We start from the raw sequence: 20,162 nt of genomic DNA on the forward strand, positions 1-20,162 counted from the left end.
AGTACCTACCATGTGCCAGGAATTATAGTCAAATAAATCACTGAGAAGCCAGAGTCTGATCTCTGCATAATAACATGCCTGGTTTTAAAAAGAATCACAAATCATGATTTTTCTGAGCCTCGTATTCCTTGTCTGTATTCTGGGGATAATAAAAACTGTTTTTCTCTCCAGGACTACTACAAAGATGAAAACAGACAATAAACATAAATCCTGTGAATAATTAAAATTTTTTAAAATATTAATGTTAAGAATAGCACTGAAATTCTTGGTTTCAATGTTTGTATTGTTCATTTATTTGTTTTCTAGATTCTGAAACATCTTTTATGTCAGCTAAGATTCTATTAGTCTGCTTTCCAGAGAAAAGCCAAACTAAACTGATTTAACTGGAAAATACTTATTTTTGCCAAATAACAAAAAATATGGGAGTAGGTAGTCTAAGGCTCAATATTTCTATTAGGGACCAGGTTAACTCTATCTTCTTGCCACTCCAAACTTAGAGTTTGGTTTCTTTCTTCATGATCATACAATGGCTGCATCACCTCTGGGATTGCATCTGCATTCCAGGCAGATATATTTCTGAAGTTTTGTCAGATACTTCAGGAAAAGAAGCTCTTTCCAGATATATTTAGAATTCAAGATACAAATTATAAATTCTACCACAGGAAAAAAAAAGGTCAATTTATTAATCAACAAAAAGAATGAGATTCTTTACTCATATCACACTCATAATTCACATTTATATTGCATACCCAAAGGTTAAAAGGAAAATTAACATTAAAAGGAAATTAAATGGATATGTGCCTGGAACCAAATTCACTCACAGAAATAAGAGGGAACTGGAGGGCTTCATTACTCATATGATCAGAGCAGGAGCAGGGAAAGAATAAAATAACATAAAGATAAGGAGATTAGAGTAGAAAAGCAGTTTCTTTGAGGAGAATATGTTAGTCAGGGTTCTCCAGAGAAACAGAACCAGTTGTAATCCAAGAAAGAGTTGATGCTATAACTTGAGTTCAAAGATCAGCAGCTGGTAGAATTCCTCCTCAAGGGATGTCAGATTTTTTTCTTAAGGTCTTCTACTAATGGGATTAGGCCCACCACACTATGGAGGATAATCTGCTTTACTGTATGCCAACCGATTTAAATGTTATTGTTGTTTAGTTGCTAAATTATGCCTGACCCTTTTGCGACCCCAAGGATTATAACCCACCAGGCTCCTCTGTCTGTGAAATTTCCCAGGCAAGAATATGGGAGTGAGTTGCCATTTCCTTCCCAGGGATCTTCCCAGTCCAGGGATCAAACCCATGTCTCCTTTTAGCAGGTGGATTCCTTACCACTGAGCCACCAGGAAAGCAATTTAAATATTGATCTCATCTAAAAAACACCTGCACAGCAACATCCAGATATGTTTGACCATACATTTAGGTACTGCAGCCTAGACAAGCTGACACATTAAAACAAACCATTACAGGGACTACTGAGATCTTAAAAAATATAGCCAGGCAGATATGAAATGCAGATATTAGTGATTTCTCTTTCCAGCATGTCAGGATCCAGGAAATTATTGGGAGGCACCCTCCTAAAACTCAGAAGTGAGTGAGTGAGTGAAATCGCTCAGTCGTGTCCGACTCTTTGTGACTCCATGGACTGTAGCCTACAAGGCTCCTCTGTCCATGAAATTTTCCAGGCAAGAGTACTGGAGTGGGTTGCCATTTCAGAAAGTCCATATTAAAAAATAAGCAATCCCTTGAATTTCAGGAGAGTTTTAGAAAACTGGACAGAATTGAGAGAGTAAGAACAGTATGATCACAAAACATGCAAACATTATTATAGTAGAGTGTTAAAACAATGGCCTCCATGAGTCAGTCCTCCTTTTGTTCATTCTCATTTGCTTTGTCATTTTATTATGCCTTCCATGCAAAGGTGGAACCCATTTCCTCACTCCTTAAACCTGGAATTATCTAGTAACTCTTCTGACCAACAGAACACAGCAGAATTGATGCTATACAATTTCCAGGGATTGCATCTCCTGCTTTCATTCTCTTTACACTACTCTGAGACCACCATGCTGCAAAGAAATCCAGGCATGTGGAAAGAGAGGTCCTATTATCCCAGCTGTGGCTGCTGAGTCCAGTCCCCACTGACCCGCCAGCTACATGTAGCCTCATGAGTGAGCCCAGGCAAAAACTAGCAGATAAACAAGTCAACACAAAAAATTATAAAAATTCTAGTTTAAAAAGTTCTTGTTGTTCTCAGCCACTAAGTATCAAGGTAGTTTGTTGTACAACTATAGATAACTAAAACATAACTGTAATTCATTTATTTTTATGGCTATCTGGTTGAATAACTTCACAATTTTAAAAAATTCATTTCTCTTTTTTTCCTTATTTTATTGAAGTGTAGCTGATTTACAATAGTATGTTAGTCTGGTATACAGCAAAGTGATTCAGTTACATACATATATGTGTATATATTTTTTCATTATGGTTTGTCACAGGATATTGAATATAGTTCCCTGTGCTATACAGCAGGATATTGCTGTTTTTCCATTATATATGTATTAGTTTGCATCTATGAAGCCCAAACTCGCAATCCATCCCTCCCCCTTGGCAACTACAAGTCTGTTCTCTATGTCTGTGAACCTGTTTCTTTTTTGTAGATAAGTTCATTTGCGCCATATTTTAAGTTCCACATGTGAGTGATATCATACTTCTCTTTCTGACTTACTTCACTTATTAGGATAATCTCTAGGTACATCTATATTGCTGCAAATGGCATTATTACACTCTTTCATGGCTGAGTAATATTCCATTGTGTATATATACCACTTTTTCTTTATCCGTTCATCTGTGGATGGACATTTAGGTTGCTTCCATGTATTGGTTCTCAGTTTATCACTGTTAAGAAAAATGCCACTTATGAACATTTATATACATTTATGGGATTCCCTCATAGTTCAGTTGATAAAGAATCTGCCTGCAATGCAGGAGACCTGGGTTCGATTCCTGGGTTGAGAAGATCCCCTGGAGAAGGAAATGGCAACCCACTCCAGTATTCTTGCCTGAGAAATCCCATGGACAGAGGAGCCTGGAGGTCTATAGCCCATGGGGTCACAAGAGTTGGACACTACTTAGGGACTAAAACCACCATATACATTTATATAAACAGTTGCACAAATACAAGAGTTTCTCTGGAAAATATACTTAGGAGTAGAATAGCAGATGAAGAATTATGAATCAATGAGAAAAAAGGTAAACAACTTATTAGGAAAAATATAACCAAACATATCACAAAAGGAAAAAAAATGGCCCATAAACATATAAAATGGGTTTCCAGTTCATTAGTAAATAGGGAATGCATTTCTTAAGGAATCTAGGACACTTCTTTGTCATTTTAAAGTGGGTTGATGACGTTGGTTTTATGTGTTGCAGTGCATGGAATCCACATCACAACTCTAGCTAGTGGGGTTGATTTAATTGTCCCTTACTTATACACAGGCTTCCCAGATGGTGCTAGTGGTAAAGAATCTGCCTGCCAATGCAGGAGATACAAGAGACACAGGTTCAATCCCTGGGTCAGGAAGATTCCCCAGAGGAGGAAATGGCAACCCACCCAGTATTCTTGCCTGGATAATCCCATGGACAGAGGAGCCTGGTGGGCCACAGTCCATGGGGTCACAAAGGGTTGGACACTTTGAGCATGCACTCAACAAGGATATTGGTAAAACAAAATTTATGTCTCATAATTATTTACCTACTAAATTTCTCTCTTAAAATTCAAAAATAAAAAAATCTGAAAATGAAATAGTGATAATACGATACACAACATTGATGCAGGTGCAGGGGAAGGTAAGCAATTGTGCAGGTAAGAATATAAATAAACACATTTTTAGAGAGGGATTTGGCAATATACACCAGAAGCTCTTTAAATGTGTATAGTCTGGGTCAAGGATTTGACTTTTGGGAATTTATTAGCCAACTGCAGAGACATTTGCATTAGAATTGTTGATTACTGCATGCTTGACCATATGCCCTTCTAAAGTTTCTGCCTCACCTATAGTTCTTCCTGAGCGGTGAGGCCAACTTTTACACCATGTGAACCTGACCTCACCTTGCCAGGAGTGAACGGACTGAATAGTCAGGCATAAACTGATGAGCACAGACAACAGCAAATCAAGAGACTAGAGCTGTTGGTTACAGAGACAGAACCAAAACGATGGGTTAAGCGTTCCCACAGTGCATTAATCTAGGCAGAGACGGTCATCACATAACAGAGACAAGAGTTATTAGGAAGGACGCTGGTAGTAAAAAGAAGAGAATGCAACAGATGTGCAGAGAAAAGCAACTGTCCTAGGGCTGCCTTAAATGGCCACAGTTTTCTGGGTCCAGCACCAGCCCACATGTATCACTGCAACGAAGCACTTTTTCACTGAGCAAGGGTATTTCTTGAAACCAAGATAGTTCTCCCTAAAATGACCCCAAATGAAATAGTGTGTAAGGACAAAAAATTGTGATACTGAAGCCTACTGATTAAATGACAAGTTCATGATAAGGTTTTTGTCTCCTCTATGTGATATGTGGTGTGTGCCTTTTGTGCAAGTACTTCTGGAAGAGAAAAATAGTAGGAAACTTTGATTATCATAGGATCAAGCTATGTTTTCTGATCTAATCCCACCAGGAATATACAACACTTGAATAATAAAGTAAAAGACAAAGGAGCACATTCAGAAAAGTATATCTAAATATTTGTATTTCTTCCTTGACTTTTAGATATACAGTATGTGATAAACAGACATGGATCAAAAAGAATGCACATCAAACTATTGACTGTGACCACCTCTGAATGGTGATATGATTAACATTTTTTAATTCTATGTGTTCTTTGTCTCAAATGAAATAGATAATTTTAGAAATAAATAATGTGAACTTGTGAATATTGTACCATTGGATAACACCCCCATATGTTTCTTCCAGGGGAAAGGCCAGTTCCATGGGACTAGTTTGAGGATGCTGATTCATGGCCAAATGTTTCACACTTATTCTCATAAATGAGCACTTCGCAAGGTCAGAAGTACAAGGTAAGGGTTAGCCCTGAATTTGGACATTGGGAAGCTGTTGACAGTTTTAACTGAGCTCCTGGCTAAGCCACTTCAGGACCACCATAGTTAGAACTCCTAATCATTCTATGTGCAAATGCCCTGCTCTGCTCATGAAATTTAGGAGGAAATGCCATACACTGTTATTGGCAAAGTGAGTTATTTGATGTATTATTCAACATCAAAAAGTTGTGAAAAAATTAGCAGCTGAGTTTATTTTTGTAATACTGTTTTGAATTAAAATTCTCTGATAAACTTGTCATTAAGGTTTTAGAAGATGATTGTTCCATGTTAATTTATTATTACACACTGTTTATTTAGTAATGGCTTTAAAATAGATTCTCTTTATAATGTACAGCAAATAGGATTTTAATAATCGAGAAATTGTTACTTTTATGCCACATTAATCACTAAATTGAGCCAGGAAATAACAGAGTTGAATCAGATAAAAATATTAAATCTCTAGCAGGAGGCTGGATAAAACCATTTGATCATTGGAGGTTTACCTATGAATTAACTCATTGTGAAATGATAATAAATGATTTCATTATTCCCCATCTGTTGGAAATTCAATTAAATGCCTTTTAGTTTCTATAACCATGAAGCTCCTGCCATCCCTCCACTCTCAGTATTATCTCGACTGCATATTGGTGCCACTGGAGGGTAAACTACGGTCATCTAGAGAAGAGAAATAGCGTGAATCCTACTTTAGATCCATGCCATAGCAACATTTCATCCACCATGTTTCATTCACTCATCTTATCAGTGATACAAAGCAGTGTGTCCCCTGAATCCCCAGGCACACTTGGCCCTCCACCCTCAGCATCCCTCTGGCACTTGGGAGCTCACTCTGCACTTACTTGCAGTGCTACCATGACGTGCCTACCTGCCTACTTCCTCACAAAATGATGAGTTCTTTAAAGTCAGGTCAGTTCAGTTGCTGAGTCATGTCTGACTCTTTGCAACATCATGAACCACAGCACACCAGGCGTCTCTGTCCATCACCAACTCCCGGAGTCCACCCAAACCCATGTCCATTGAGTCGGTGATGCCATCCAACCATCTCATCCTCTATTATCCCCTTCTCCTGCCCTTAATCTTTCCCAGCATCAGGGTCTTTTCAAATGAGTCAGCCCTTCCCATCAGGTGGCTAAAGTATTGGAGTTTCAGCTTCAACATCAGGACGGATCTCCTTTAGGATGGACTGGTTGGATCTCCTTGCAGTCCAAGGGACTCTCAAGAGTCTTCTCCAACACCACAGTTCAAAACCATCAATTCTTCAGCGCTCAGTTGTCTTTATAGTCCAACTCTCACATCCATACATGACCACTGGAAAAACCATAGCCTTGACTAGACGGACTTTTGTTGACAAAGTAATGTCTCTGTTTTTGAATATGCTATCTAGGTTGGTCATAACTTTCCTTCCAAGGAGTAAGCGTCTTTTATTTTCATGGCTGATCATCTGCAGTGATTCTGGAGCCCAGAAAAATAAAGTCAGCCACTGTTTCCACTGTTTCCCATCTATTTGCATGAAGTGATGGGACCGGATGCCATGAACTTCGTTTTCTGAATGTTGAGCTTTAAGCCAACTTTTTCACTCTCCTCTTTCACTTGCATCAAGAGGCTCTTTAGTTCTTCTTCACTTTATGCCATAAGGGTGGTGTCATCTGCATATCTGAGGTTATTGAGATTTCTCCCAGCAATCTTGATTCCAGCTTGTGTTTCTTCCAGTCCAGCGTTTCTCATGATGTCCTCTGCATATACGTTAAATAAGCAGGGTGGCAATATACAGCCTTGACATACTCCTTTCCTGATTTGGAACTAGTCTGTTCCATGTCAAGTTCTAACTGTTGCTTCCTGACCTGCATACAGGTTTCTCAATAGGCAGGTCAGGTGGTCTAGTATTCTCATCTCTTTCAGAATTTTCCACAGTTTATTGTGATCCACACAATCAAAGGCTTTGGCATAGTCAATAAAGCAGAAATAGACGTTTTTCTGGAACTCTCTTGCTGTTTCGATGATCCAGCGGATGTTGGCAATTTGATCTCTGGTCCCTCTGCCTTTTCTAAAACTAGCTTGAACATCTGGAAGTTCATGGTTCATGTATTGCTGAAGCCTGGCTTGGAGAATTTTAAGCCTGACTTTACTAGCATGTGAGATGAATGTAATTGTGTGGTAGTTTAAGCATTCTTTGGTATAGACTTTCTTTGGGATTGGAATAAAAACTGACCTTTTCCAGTCCCGTGGCCACTGCTGAGTTTTCCAAATTTGCTGGCATATTGAGTGCAGCACTTTCACAGCATTATCTCTCAGGATTTGAAATAGCTCAACTAGAATTCCATCACCTCCACTAGCTCTGTTCATAGTGATGCTTCCTAAAGCCCACTTGACTTCACATTCCAGGATGTCTGGCTCTAGGTGAGTGATCACACCATCATGATTGAAAGTCAGAGACAATATCTAATCTACTATGATGTAATGGGACAAAAAACATTTAAACCAAAGCTGACTATGCCAACTTGTACCCATTAGGAAAAATGTCATAGTTCTCTTAGACAGAAAGGACTTATGATGTGCAGTATTCTTTTTCTCAGGCTTCCCTGGTGGCTCAGTGGTAAAGAATTCACCTGCCAAGCAGGAAACTTGGGTTTGATCCTTAGGTCAGGAAGATCCCTTGGAGAAGTAAATGCCAATCCATTCCCTGGGGAAAATCTCATGGACAGGGGAGCCTGGTGGGCTACAGTCCATGGGGTCACAAAAGAATCAGACTTGACTTAGTGATCAACCAACAACAACAATTCTCTTTCTCAGAGATTCTTGGAGAGAGAGAAAAGACAAGACTAAAATTGCAAGACTGCATCCAGTTCTTTTGTGCTCTTTCATAGTGGGAACTAGAGTACAAAACCATTGTTTAGTAGAATGCCTTAGATGCATCTCCACATATTCAGAAGTAAATCCAAAGCAGAGGAACAGGAAATACTATAAATCACTCTACATAACACAGTAAGGAGAACTGAGTTTCCCAGGGTTGCTTAAGGGTAAAGGTGGGGTTATCCCACTAAATCAAAAGCTGGAGATTCTGGAAAATATTTCTCAGACTCTCTGTGGTGAGGGACAGGGTTTGGGTTTTTTGGGGTTTTTTTTAAGTTTTTTCTTGTTGGAGTGTGGTATTTTTTGGAAAGGGGTAGTTTTCAACCATCCCTGATCAATTGTTGTAAATGCTTACCCTCAATTCCAAGATTTACTTCACAGTGAATTGATGAGTCCACTACTTTGAGTAGCATTGGTCTATAAGGTGGGGAGGTTGAAGAGCTCTCAAAGACAATATTGTCTAGTGTTCAATTTAAGCTGTCATTGCTGATATATATGTACCCCTTTAGGGCTTCCCTGGTGGCTCAGATCGCAAATAATCTGCCTGCAATACAGAAGATGCAAGTTCAATCCCTGGATCAAGGAGATCCCCTGGAGAAGGAAATGGCTACCTACTCCAGTGTTCTTGCCTGCAGAATTCCATAGATAGAGGAGCTTGGTGGGCTACGGTCCATGGGGTCGCAAAGAGTCAAATACGACTGAGCAACTAACACTTTCACTTCAGTTTCACTTTTCATGTGCCATTTATGTCACCAGTATATTAAATGCTTTGCACCAATGGATTTTGTGTTGGTCAAACTTGGGGATTGAGGGATTTTGGAAAGCAAGAAAGGGAGACAATTTTATGTCTTGTCGGCATAGAGCAGATAAGAGATGGGAATAGATGGTGATACATAAAATTTCAATGAGACTACAAACTAAACCCAAATCCACCTTGAGGATATAACCCTTGTGTGTGTGTGTGTGTGTGTGTGTGTGTGTGTGTGTGTGTGTGGTGTGTGTGTGTGCTTAGTTGCTCAGTTGTGTCTGACTCTTTGTGACCCTATAAACTGTAGCCAGCCAGGCTCCTCTGTCCATTGGGATTCTCCAGGCAATAATACTGGCGTGGGTTGCCATGCCCTCCTCCAGGGGATTTTCCCAACCCAGGAACTGAACCAGGGTCTCCTGCTTTGCAGATAGATTCTTTAACAGCTGAGCTTCTGATTGCCAACTACCCAAAAAGCCCACCAAAATTTTATAGATTAAGCAAAGCCAAGTTTATTTCTCCTCTCAATAAAAGAGGTCATTACCTTGACAGACTCTTAACAACATCTTTAAAGAGAATACAAAGGAAAGATAAGGGTCTGATTTAAGATGAGTCCTTTAATGTAAATGGAGAATTGAGTGAAATTTGTGATGTAATAGTTTAGAATCGGCAGACACAGACAGAGCAAGGTTTTAAAGGAAATCTTGAAGAATAAACAGTCCTTTGATAAACCCAGTTGAATAAATCCATTGTTCTAGGGAGGAAGCTGTTTACCTTGATGAAGGCTACTTGGGTAGTTCATTATTGAAATAAATGGATTTCAGAAAGTCCATGAGACAGACATCTTCCTGGATAAGAATTTCCCAGAAAAAATAAAGTCTGATTAATGGGGAGTGTTGAGTAGTAAAGTCATGCTCAGGTTGACAGTAAGCTGCAGGTTTCAGTTCTGAGTAACCAGTAAATACAAACCCTGCAGAAGATATTAGATTTCTCAGAGTCCTTAGGATAGAAAATTTATCTCATGTGACATCTGGCTTATATCTGTCATCCCTATCATTCATCCCTATCACCAGCTTCCCTGGTGGCTCAAACGGTAAAACGTCTGCCTGCCATGCAGGAGACCTGGGTTCAATCCCTGGGTCAGGAAGATCCCTTGGAGAAGGAAAAGGCAACCCACTCCAGCATTCTTGCCTGGAAAATCCCATGGTTGGAGGAGCCTGATAGGTTCCAGCCAATGGGGTCGCAAAGAGTCAGACACGACTAAGCAATTTCACTTTTTATCATTCATCAATAGCAGGCATGTGGTAGGAACTTGACAAATACTTACAAAAAAGAATGAATAAGAAAATAAGTGAGTGAAAATAAACAGTCCCTATTACTGTTTAATTCAAAGCCTTCAACATGTATTTCATCAAGAAGAGAAAGAAAAAGCAACCGTGCTAAGCCTCAGACATGGGCAACACAACAAGCATGTCTGATGCATGACTTTAGACCACTGATATCTTACAGAATTCATCTCACACTGGCTAGAAATCTGATCTCCCAGCATATGGTTGGATGGCATCACCGACTCAGTGGACATGAGTTTGAGCAAATTCTGGGAGATAGTGAATGACAAGGAAGTTTGGTGCTTTCCAATCCATGAGGTGACATTGAGTCAGACCTGACTGAACAGCAACAGCATCAGTCCTCTGAAACCATTTATAAAGAAATGGTGTCTCTGCCATGGGAGGTAGTGAAGGCCCTGAACTCAGAATCCTGCCTGACATATTCAATGTGATTCCTCCTTTGGTGTCCTGTTAATTTCCACTTCGAGAGACTCACTGTCCTCGTAGCTGACCGATGGGATTTTGTCAAGCAATCAATAAATTCAGCTTTGTTTCAGTTCTTAATTTGATGGTCATTTTTCCTTTGTGCCTAATAATTCTAATAGACTCAGAATCCTAAGATATAATGAAGAAATAGACGATGAATAAAAACCCAATCCCATTGTCAGTGAGATTCTAAAAATATAAATATTGTTTTCTCCAAAACTATAGTCCAAAACTTTAACAATAGTATAATTTTTTTTTAATAACTGAGCTTTTTTTTTGGCGATACTGCAGAGCTTATAGAATCTAAGGGTCCCGAGAGTGAAAATGCAGAGTCCTAACCACTGGACCACCAGAGATTCCCTATAATGGTATAATTTTAAAATGCAGTGATTAGGGACTGAGGCACATACATTGTGGCTGATTGGTCGTGTACTTCAAACAAATATTAAAACATTCCATGGACAATGACATAACCTATTTGAAACTGGAACTGCCCCAGAAATTCTAGGGCACTGGGGTCTTGAATTCAAAAGCATCTCCACTCACACTCCTTCGATTGTGTACTTTTTTTTCTGAGACTGTTTGAAATTCCTTTAGACATGTGTTGAAACCAATGGCATTTTTTTTAAAGTAAACTTCTCTAGGAAGTACAGGGAATTATTCATTTATATACACTCATATATATATTATGAATTTGGTCAAATAAGGGCATATGACTTTGGTACTTACTAGATAACAGGGGAAGGTCTGAGTCTGAGACAGCCAGCTCAAATTTTTGCTTAGGACAGAAAGCACTCTAAGGACTTCCCTGGTGGTCCAGTGGTTAAGAATCCACCTTCCAAAGCAGGGGTTCAATCCCTGATCAAGGGAAAAAGGATCCCACATGCCATGGGGCAACTAAGCCCTTGAGCCGTAACTACTGGACCTAAATGGTCTACAGCCTGGGTGCCACAACTTGAGAGAACACACACTGCAGCTAAAGACCCAATGCTCCCCAAACTAAATATTTTTTTGAAAAATGAAAGTTCTCTAAGTCAATAAGCCCTGGGAGATTAATGACCAAAGGGAGATGGGAATATGTACATTCAAGGAACAGTCTCCAAAACCAAAGGTGGTCTGGATCTCCCTCTCTTTGTGAGTTGAGACCTGCCTTTAATACTTTTAGGACGCCTTGGTCATTGAAATACTATGATCTCTGAGCAGATGGGGAGAGATACCTCAGCTATATATATTTTTGAAATATTTTCATTTTGTTTGTCTCTCCAGCTGAGCTTGGGCTTCCAACCTGATAGTCTCCATTTAAAATGTTCCATTGGAGTATTCAGTTCATTTATTTTTAATTAAAATGTTATTAAGATTATAAAATTGGTATAAAGATTAAAAGCAGACAGGACAAATTATGTATATGCTGTGGTAACATTAAGTATTCACCCACTCAGCTAATTTGGATAACTTCAGAGTGAAGAGCAAAAAATCACAATGGCTTTCAACTTTGCTCTTTTCAGTTTCCCATCAGAAGTCCCTGGGCACCTTCCACTCTGTTGTGATTCACGAGTCTGGCCTCCTAGACTGCTTCTAATGGAAACTTGCAAATAAATGATGTCTCACCAGCCCATCAGATTAGAGAAACAGGGGAAAGGGAGTGAAGAGTCAGTTATCAGTTATCATCCCAAATAAGAAAAACCAGTTTTATGATCAACAGAGTCCATGAAACAGATGTAACATGGGTACATTGACATGACGAAAGAGCTTCAGTGCACATTAAGGCATCTCCAACAGTTGGTTCCAGGACCCACAGGAAAGGCAGACAGGCAACAGCACCACAGTTGATTAGGCTTGGACATGACTCCTACCCTTGTATGTAGATGCTAGAAATGCTGAGAATATGCCTACCAGGAACCCACAGCTTAATAGGAAGAGAAATTAGAGCTAACAAGCTCTTCAAAGTTCATGATCTCTCTTCAGTCAGTTCAGTTCAGTCGCTCAGTCGTGTCCGACTCTTTGTGACCCCATGAACTCAGGGAAGCAGCACACCAGGCCTCCCTGAGTCCCAGCTCCTGGAGTCTACCCAAACCCATGTCCATCAAGTCGGTGATGCCATGCAACCATCTCATCCTCTGTCGTCCCCTTCTCCTGCCCTCAATCTTTCCCAGCATCAGGGTCTTTTCAAATGAGTCAGCTCTTTGCATCAGGTGGCCAAAGTATTGGAGTTTCAGCTTCAACATCAGTCCTTCCATTGAACACCCCAGGACTAATCTCCTTTAGGGTTAGGGTAGCTTTCAACAATCCATTGTGATTGAGAATAAAAGGGAACAAAAGAGAAATGACCTACTCAAGGCCATTCTAAAGGTTTGTAGGTAGAAGAAAATTGGAACTGGCCTCTAAGTCCTACAGTCTTTCCACTACACCAAGCAAAGAATTCTAAGTGAGATATATGCATGCATGCATACATGTATGTATGTATGTATGTGTGTGTAAGACACAGAGAGAAACAGGCTTATATATGGGATGTACAAATCCTCCACTTTCTTACTCTTGTTTCTGGAATATGTAATTGTATTAGTTGACCTCACCTACGAATTTTTAGAAATATAGCACTTGACCCACTTTGGAAAGCTGGATCAGCTTATCTGACCATCAGTAGATTATGTCAGATTATTCTTAGAGGTTTCTTAACCTCTAAGTTCTGTATGAAACTTTTATTAAAGAGAACAAATTCAAAAGGAAAAAAGTATACTTTTCTCCCTAAATGTTACTCAGTAAAAAGCAGGCAGTCTGAAAAAGATCAAATATTTCAAAAATAAAACTGATATAAATGAAAGAATCTAAAATGGTTTAGGAAAACTGGAAGCAACTGGAAATTTTTCATTAAAGCAATCCTTTTCAAAGAAGGAGAAAAAAAATAACTAAATTGATTCCTGAGTTTCTTAGCTAAAGAAATCCTAAACTGTATCAGTGGTTTGCTTCAGATTAGAATCTACGTTAGCTTAGGAAAAGCTAGATGTCTTTTCCTAAGTCCTGGGTCTAGGATTCAAATGCAAGCTGTAAGGCCTGTGTCCCTGAGGCCCAGTAGGGTCCCCACTGGAGTAGCCAGCATGTCACTGAAGAATGGTCTGCTTGTGCAGTCTCCAAATTCAATTCTCTGGCCCTCTCAGAGTTTCTGTGAGCTCCCGAGGCTTCTTTAATTCATTCCTTTCTGTTTAAACTGCCTAGACTGACCTTTATTTTTTGAACACCCTCACACAGAGACACACACAAAGCACATCCTCCACACAATGGCCAGAGTGAATTTCTATGCAATTATCGATACATTACACTTCCCTGATCAAAACCCTCCAATGGACTTCCCATTGCCACCACACTACAGCCCCGACTCCTCACCAGGACTGGGCCACACCTTGACCGTGGAGACCTCCACTGCAGCCTGCATGCCCATAAGATCTGCCCTGCATGTCTCCCTTCCCTCTCCCTCCTCAATCACTTCACTCCAGCTCCAATAGCTTCTCTCTGTCCCTCAGACATACCAGCTCCTGCCCATCTCAGGGCCTTTGTACTCGCTATTTCTTCTGCTTCCAGAACCTCACCATAGCTCCTGCCCTCACTTCACTGAGATCTCAATAAAATAATCAGTTTCAGCTCCTCTACCACTCTCAGTTCAGTTCAGTAGCTCAGTCGTGTCCGACTCTATGCGACCCCATGAATCACAGCATGCCAGGCCTCCCTGTCCATCACCATCTCCCAGAGTTCACTCAGACTCACGTCCATCAAGTCGGTGATGCCATCCAGCCATCTCATCCTCTGTCATCCCCTTCTCCTCCTGCCCCCAATCCCTCTCTAAATCCTCTCTATTATATTCTCTCATTTTATCTTCTACTTAGTTCTCACATGTCCAAAAATTATTTTATTGATTTATTCCCTTAGCTACATTTGGTCTATTTCTTCATATGTGAATGTAGTTTGAGGGTAGGAACTCTGACTCAATCCAGCATTTGGAACAATGCCAAGTAAATCATAGATATTCAATAAGTATTTACTACATGATGGACTTTCAAAATATCTTTGAAGATTTTTATGAAGTTTGAAGTTTAGGTTAAAACAGATATTGTTTATTTTTTAAAAGAAAGCAATGGATTCTCATTTCAAATAACTTGGAAGATACAAAAGGTTACAAAGGAGAAAATGGAAATCACCTTTATTTCCACACTCAGGAATAAGAACTAAGAACAGTTTGATCTATTTCCCTTATGCATTTTTTTCTGTAGAACATAGAGCCATTTTACATAATTGAAATTATTTTCCATACCTGTATCAGTTTCCCAGGGTTACAAATTAAAATTTGCTGTTACAAATTGCTACAAACCAGTGTCAGACTTTATTTTTGGGGGCTCCAAAATCACTGCAGATGGTGACTGCAGCCATGAAATTAAAGGACGCTTACTCCTTGGAAAGAAAGTTATGACCAACCTAGATAGCATATTCAAAAGCAAAGACATTACTTTGCCAGCAAAGGTCCGTCTAGTCAAGGCTATGGTTTTTCCAGTAGTCATGTATGGATGTGAGAGTTGGACTGTGAAGAAAACTGAGCACCGAAGAATTGATGCTTTCGAACTGTGGTGTTGGAGAAGACTCTTGAGGGTCCCTTGGACTGCAAGGAGATCCAACCAGTCCATTCTAAAGGAGATCAGCCCTGGGATTTCTTTGGAAGGAATGATGCTAACGCTGAAACTCCAGTACTTTGGCCACCTCATGTGAAGAATTGACTCTTTGGAAAAGACTCTGATGCTGGGAGGGATTGAGGGCAGGAGGAGAAGGGGACAACCGAGGATGAGATGGCTGGATGGCATCACCGATTCGATGGACGTGAGTTTGAGTGAACTCCGGGAGCTGGTGATGGACAGGGAGGCCTGGCCTGCTGCGATTCATGGGGTCGCAAAGAGTCGGACACGACTGAGTGACTGAATTGAACTGAACTGAACTGAACTGAGAGGGCTTAAAATAACAGAGATAAGCAGCTTACAGGCTGGGAGAAAATATTTGCAAACCATATATCTGATAAGGGGTTAATATACAAAATGCATAAAGAATTCTTACAACTCAGCAAAACACAAATAAGCCAATTTAACAAATGGGCAAAAGATCTGAATAGACATTTCTCCAAAGATATAAAATGGCTGATGAAGAAATGCTCATCATCACTATCCATTAGGGAGATGAAAATCAAAATCCAATGAGATATTACCTCACAGCTATTAAAATGTCAGGTACCAAAATGACAAGAGATAGAAGTGTTGGCCTGAAGATGTGGAAAAGTTGGAACCCTTGTGCACTATCAGTGGGAATGTAAAATGGTGCAACCACTATGGAAAACAATATGGAGGTTTCTCAAGAAGTTAAAAATAGAGCAAATAAATGATCCAGCAATCCCACCTCTGTGTATATATTCAAAATAATTGAAATAAGAATCTCAAAGATGTTATTTGCACTTTTATGTTTACAGCATCATTATTCAGAATAGCCAAGAGGTAGAAATAATTAAAATATCCATCTATGGATGAATAGATAAAGAAAGTTTGGTGTATACATAAAACAGAATAATATCCAGCCATAAAAAAAGAAGGAAATCCTGTTCCAGACAAAAACATGAATCTTGAGGACATTGTGTTAAGTGTAATAAAAGCCAGCTACAGAAGAACAAATACTGCCTGATTCCACAAACATGAGGTATCTAAAATATTTAAATTCATAGAAACACAGAGTAGAATGATAGCTACCAAGGACTGGAAGGAAGGGAAAACAGAAAGTTGCTATTCAACTCACATAGAGTTTCAGTCATGCAAAATAAAAAACTTCACAGATCTGATATACATTATACACTTAAAAATTTGTTAATAGGGTGGATCTCATGTGTTTTACCACAATTTTTTTCAAAATATTTTTGAGAAAAGAGGTTTATTCATTCACAGTTTCGAGAGGCCACAAGTGCAGAGTCAAAGGGTCGGCAGGGCCCTGCTCTCTCTGAAAGTTCTAGGGAAGCGTGAGCCTCCTTGTTTCCTCCTAACTTCTGTCAGTTTCTGACTCTCTCTGGCATTTCTTGACTTACTGACACATCACTTCAATCTCTGTTTCTGTCATCGCGTGACTTTCTTCTCTATGTATCTATGTCCCTGTGTGTTCACATGGCCTTCTATAAAAACACTAGTCATTGGAACTCAGGGCCCACCCTAATCTAGTATGCATGCTAAGTTGCTTCAGCCGTGTCTGACCCTTTGCGACCCTAGGATTGTAGCCTGCTCATTCCACGAGATTCTCCAGGCAAGAATACTTAAGTGAGTTGCCATGCCCTCTTCCAGGGGATATTCCAGACCCAGGGATTAAACTGGCATCTCTTATGTCTCCTGCATGGTCAGGCAGGTTCGTTACTACCAGCACCACCTGGGAAGCCCAATCTAGTATGACCTCACCTTAATTAATTGCATCTGCGGGACCTCCCTGGTGGTCCAGTGATTGGGAATCTGCCTTGCAATGCAGGAGATGCGAGGTTTACCCATGGCTGGGGACCTAAGATCCCACATGTCTTACAGCAAGAGCCTGCACCCCGCAATCCTGAGCCCTCGAGCTCTGGGGGCAGAGCACCACAGCTAGAGAGTTCCACAATGAAAGATCTCTCATGAGGCAACAGTGATCCCACATGCCACAACTAAGACCCAAGACAGCCAAATAAATACATAAATCAAAAAAAAAAAAAAAAAAGACATCTCTTTCCAATTCAGGGGGCACCAGTTCAATACTTTTTTACAGAGCTAAGATCCCATATGCTTCACAGCCAAAAATACCAAAACATGAAATAGAAACAATATTGTAACAAATTCAATAAAGACTTTAAAAAATTACTCCCATCTGCAAAGACCCTACTTATAAACAAGGTCACATTTCTGTAGATCTTAGTTCAATTCAGTTCAGTCGCTCAGCCATATCCAACTCTTTGCAACCCCATTAACCGCAGCACGCCAGGCCTCCCTGTCCATCACCAGCTCCTGGAGTCCACCCAAACCTATGTCCATTGAGTCAGTGATGCCATCCAACCATCTCATCCTCTGTTATCCCCTTTTCCTCCTGCCCTCAATCTTTCCCAGCATCAGAGTCTTTTCAAATGAGTCAGCTCTACCCATCAGGTGGCCAAAGTATTGGAGTTTCAGCTTTAGCATCATTCCTTCCAAAGAAATCCCAGGGCTGATCTCCTTTAGGATGGACTGGCTGGATCTCCTTGCAGTCCAAGGGACTCTCATGAGTCTTCTCCAACACCACAGTTCAAAATCATCAGTTCTTCGGCACTCAGCTTTCTTTATAGTCCAACTCTTGCATCCATACATGACCACTGGAAAAACCATAGCCTTGACTAGATGGACCTTTGTTGACAAAGTAATGTCTCTGCTTTTGAATATGCTATCTAGGTTGGTCATAACTTTCCTTCCAAGGAGTAAGCGTCTTTTAATTTCATGGCTGCAGTCACCATCTGCAGTGATTTTGGAGCCCAGAAAAATAAAGTCAGCCACTGTTTTCTCTGTTTCCCCTGCCAGAACTCAGCTCAACTTCTTTCAGGCTTTACTCTAAGACCTAGGTTCAAAGCGATACTTCAGCTCTGAAATGAACCCAGCCACTCTCTTCCTACTGCTGCTCCTGTGGGTGACGCAGTTCTATTCTGGCTCCAAAGACAGGCAGTTCTTTGCCACCAGATTACCCCTGTACTTACCCTACAGTTTTCTCCTTTACCGCTACTAGAGATTTCTCTGATCTTAGCCCAGGAAAGCTGACCTCCAGCCCTTAAATCATTTCTTTTTATTCGTGCAATTTATTTGAAGTGCATTCACACAGAGATTCTACAACTGGTTCCACCCTTCAACTTTTTCACATGTAGCTCTAGGACAGTACTTGGACTTGGTTTTTTGTGGGGCCTCCTAGGTGGATCTTCTCTAACTAGCTTATCAGAGGTGGGCTTCCATCATCTTTTAAGAGTTTATGTACTGTTGAACATGGCCTTGAATTTCTGGAATTCCTTCTCATTCAAAGAACAGAAAGACCAAGAATGTTCCAGGCTAAGGAATGCTCAGGCAACACCCTTGGCTCATTTCTGCTCTTCCAGTCAGCCTTCTCCCAGGAAAGCATCATTCAGACAATATCAAAATACATTTGAAAATACAGAAATATTAAGATACATTTCTCAGAGGCATTAGAGATTTCTGGTTAGAATTGCACTTGGAAAAGCTAGTTCTTGTAGCAAGTACAGGGAATAAAGGAGAGGAAAGAGACTAGAGAGGAGAATGGTCAGTAAGTCATTTCAAGACTGGAAGAAATTTGGGAGCCAGGGGAGGACCATAGAGGAGGAAACGGCCACGGGACCTCTGTTAGGGCTCTTCTGACCTGACCCACTTTCCCCCTTGCCAAAGACACGTGTCATTGAGCTGGTTAAGACACATATGGACTATTAGAAGAACATCTGCCTGGGACTTCCCCTGATGGTCCGCTGGTGAAGACTTCATGCTTCCAAGGCAGGGGCCTGGGTTCAATTCCTGGTCAGAGAACTAGATCCCAAATGCCACAGCTAAGACCCAACAGAGCTAATAAATAAAAAAGAACATCTGTCTAAAAGAGACTGAGTGGAGTGCCAGTAGCAGGAAGATGACAACACAAGCTTTGATACTGATGCTTAAGCAGAGCAACATGTGAAATAGAAAATCTCTAGGTGGCTTATAAGAGTAGAATACCATCAAGGCCAACAAATTTTTCAAATCCTACATGTTCCCATGGAATAAAGACAGACTGCAGAAGGCAGACTACTTTGCTTAACAAATATCAACGCTTGAGAAAATAGAAAAATATTCATTTTTCTAAAGAAAATTATTAAACAACATACCAGTGTGCTCATTATAAAAATATTACTATAATAATCAAAGAAACCATAGAAGTCATGAGGAATTAATTTACTGACCAGAATTTGAGAAAGAGTAGGACTTGGACCTTACCATTCCCAGTATTGAAAATTGCACATTTAAATATCATTAAAAAATTATTTGGGGACTATTTAACTTTCAAATTCTAAAAAGAAGGAACTGTGAAACAAATATCTTTGTACTTTCTTGGGCACAATAAATATGACATAATCCCTTTTATTGTTCTTATTTGCCTGTGGGAAAATTCAAAGCCAGAAATATGATTCAAGTTTAGAACCTTTAACCTTATTTCATGTGATGCTGTGCAGTTTGTTATTAGGACAGTTCTGATTAAAGGTTTATTGACTCAATAGATACTCTCTATTGTATATTACTGTTTTAAAGGAGCAAAACCAACTCATTAGTTAGAAACCAGCAAAGCATGCAAGTGCTTTGTTCAACTGACAATGAGAGAGAGAACCAGTAGAAATTTACTGCTGGAAAACATTATCACCAGGAGATATTCACTGAACTGACAATTTTTGACATTTCCCATGTTCCTTCTGAAAATATTTGTGTTATAATCAGACCTTTCAACATCACCAAATAACATCTGTTCAATTTCCATGTGATTTTGCAAACTCTGGAAACTAAAGTACAAGTAAGATGGGCCAACTGTCTCTGAATCTACACACCAGCCCCGAAGCCAC

This window comes from Budorcas taxicolor, chromosome 5 (assembly GCF_023091745.1).
Source record: "Budorcas taxicolor isolate Tak-1 chromosome 5, Takin1.1, whole genome shotgun sequence".
NCBI lineage: Eukaryota > Metazoa > Chordata > Mammalia > Artiodactyla > Bovidae > Budorcas > Budorcas taxicolor.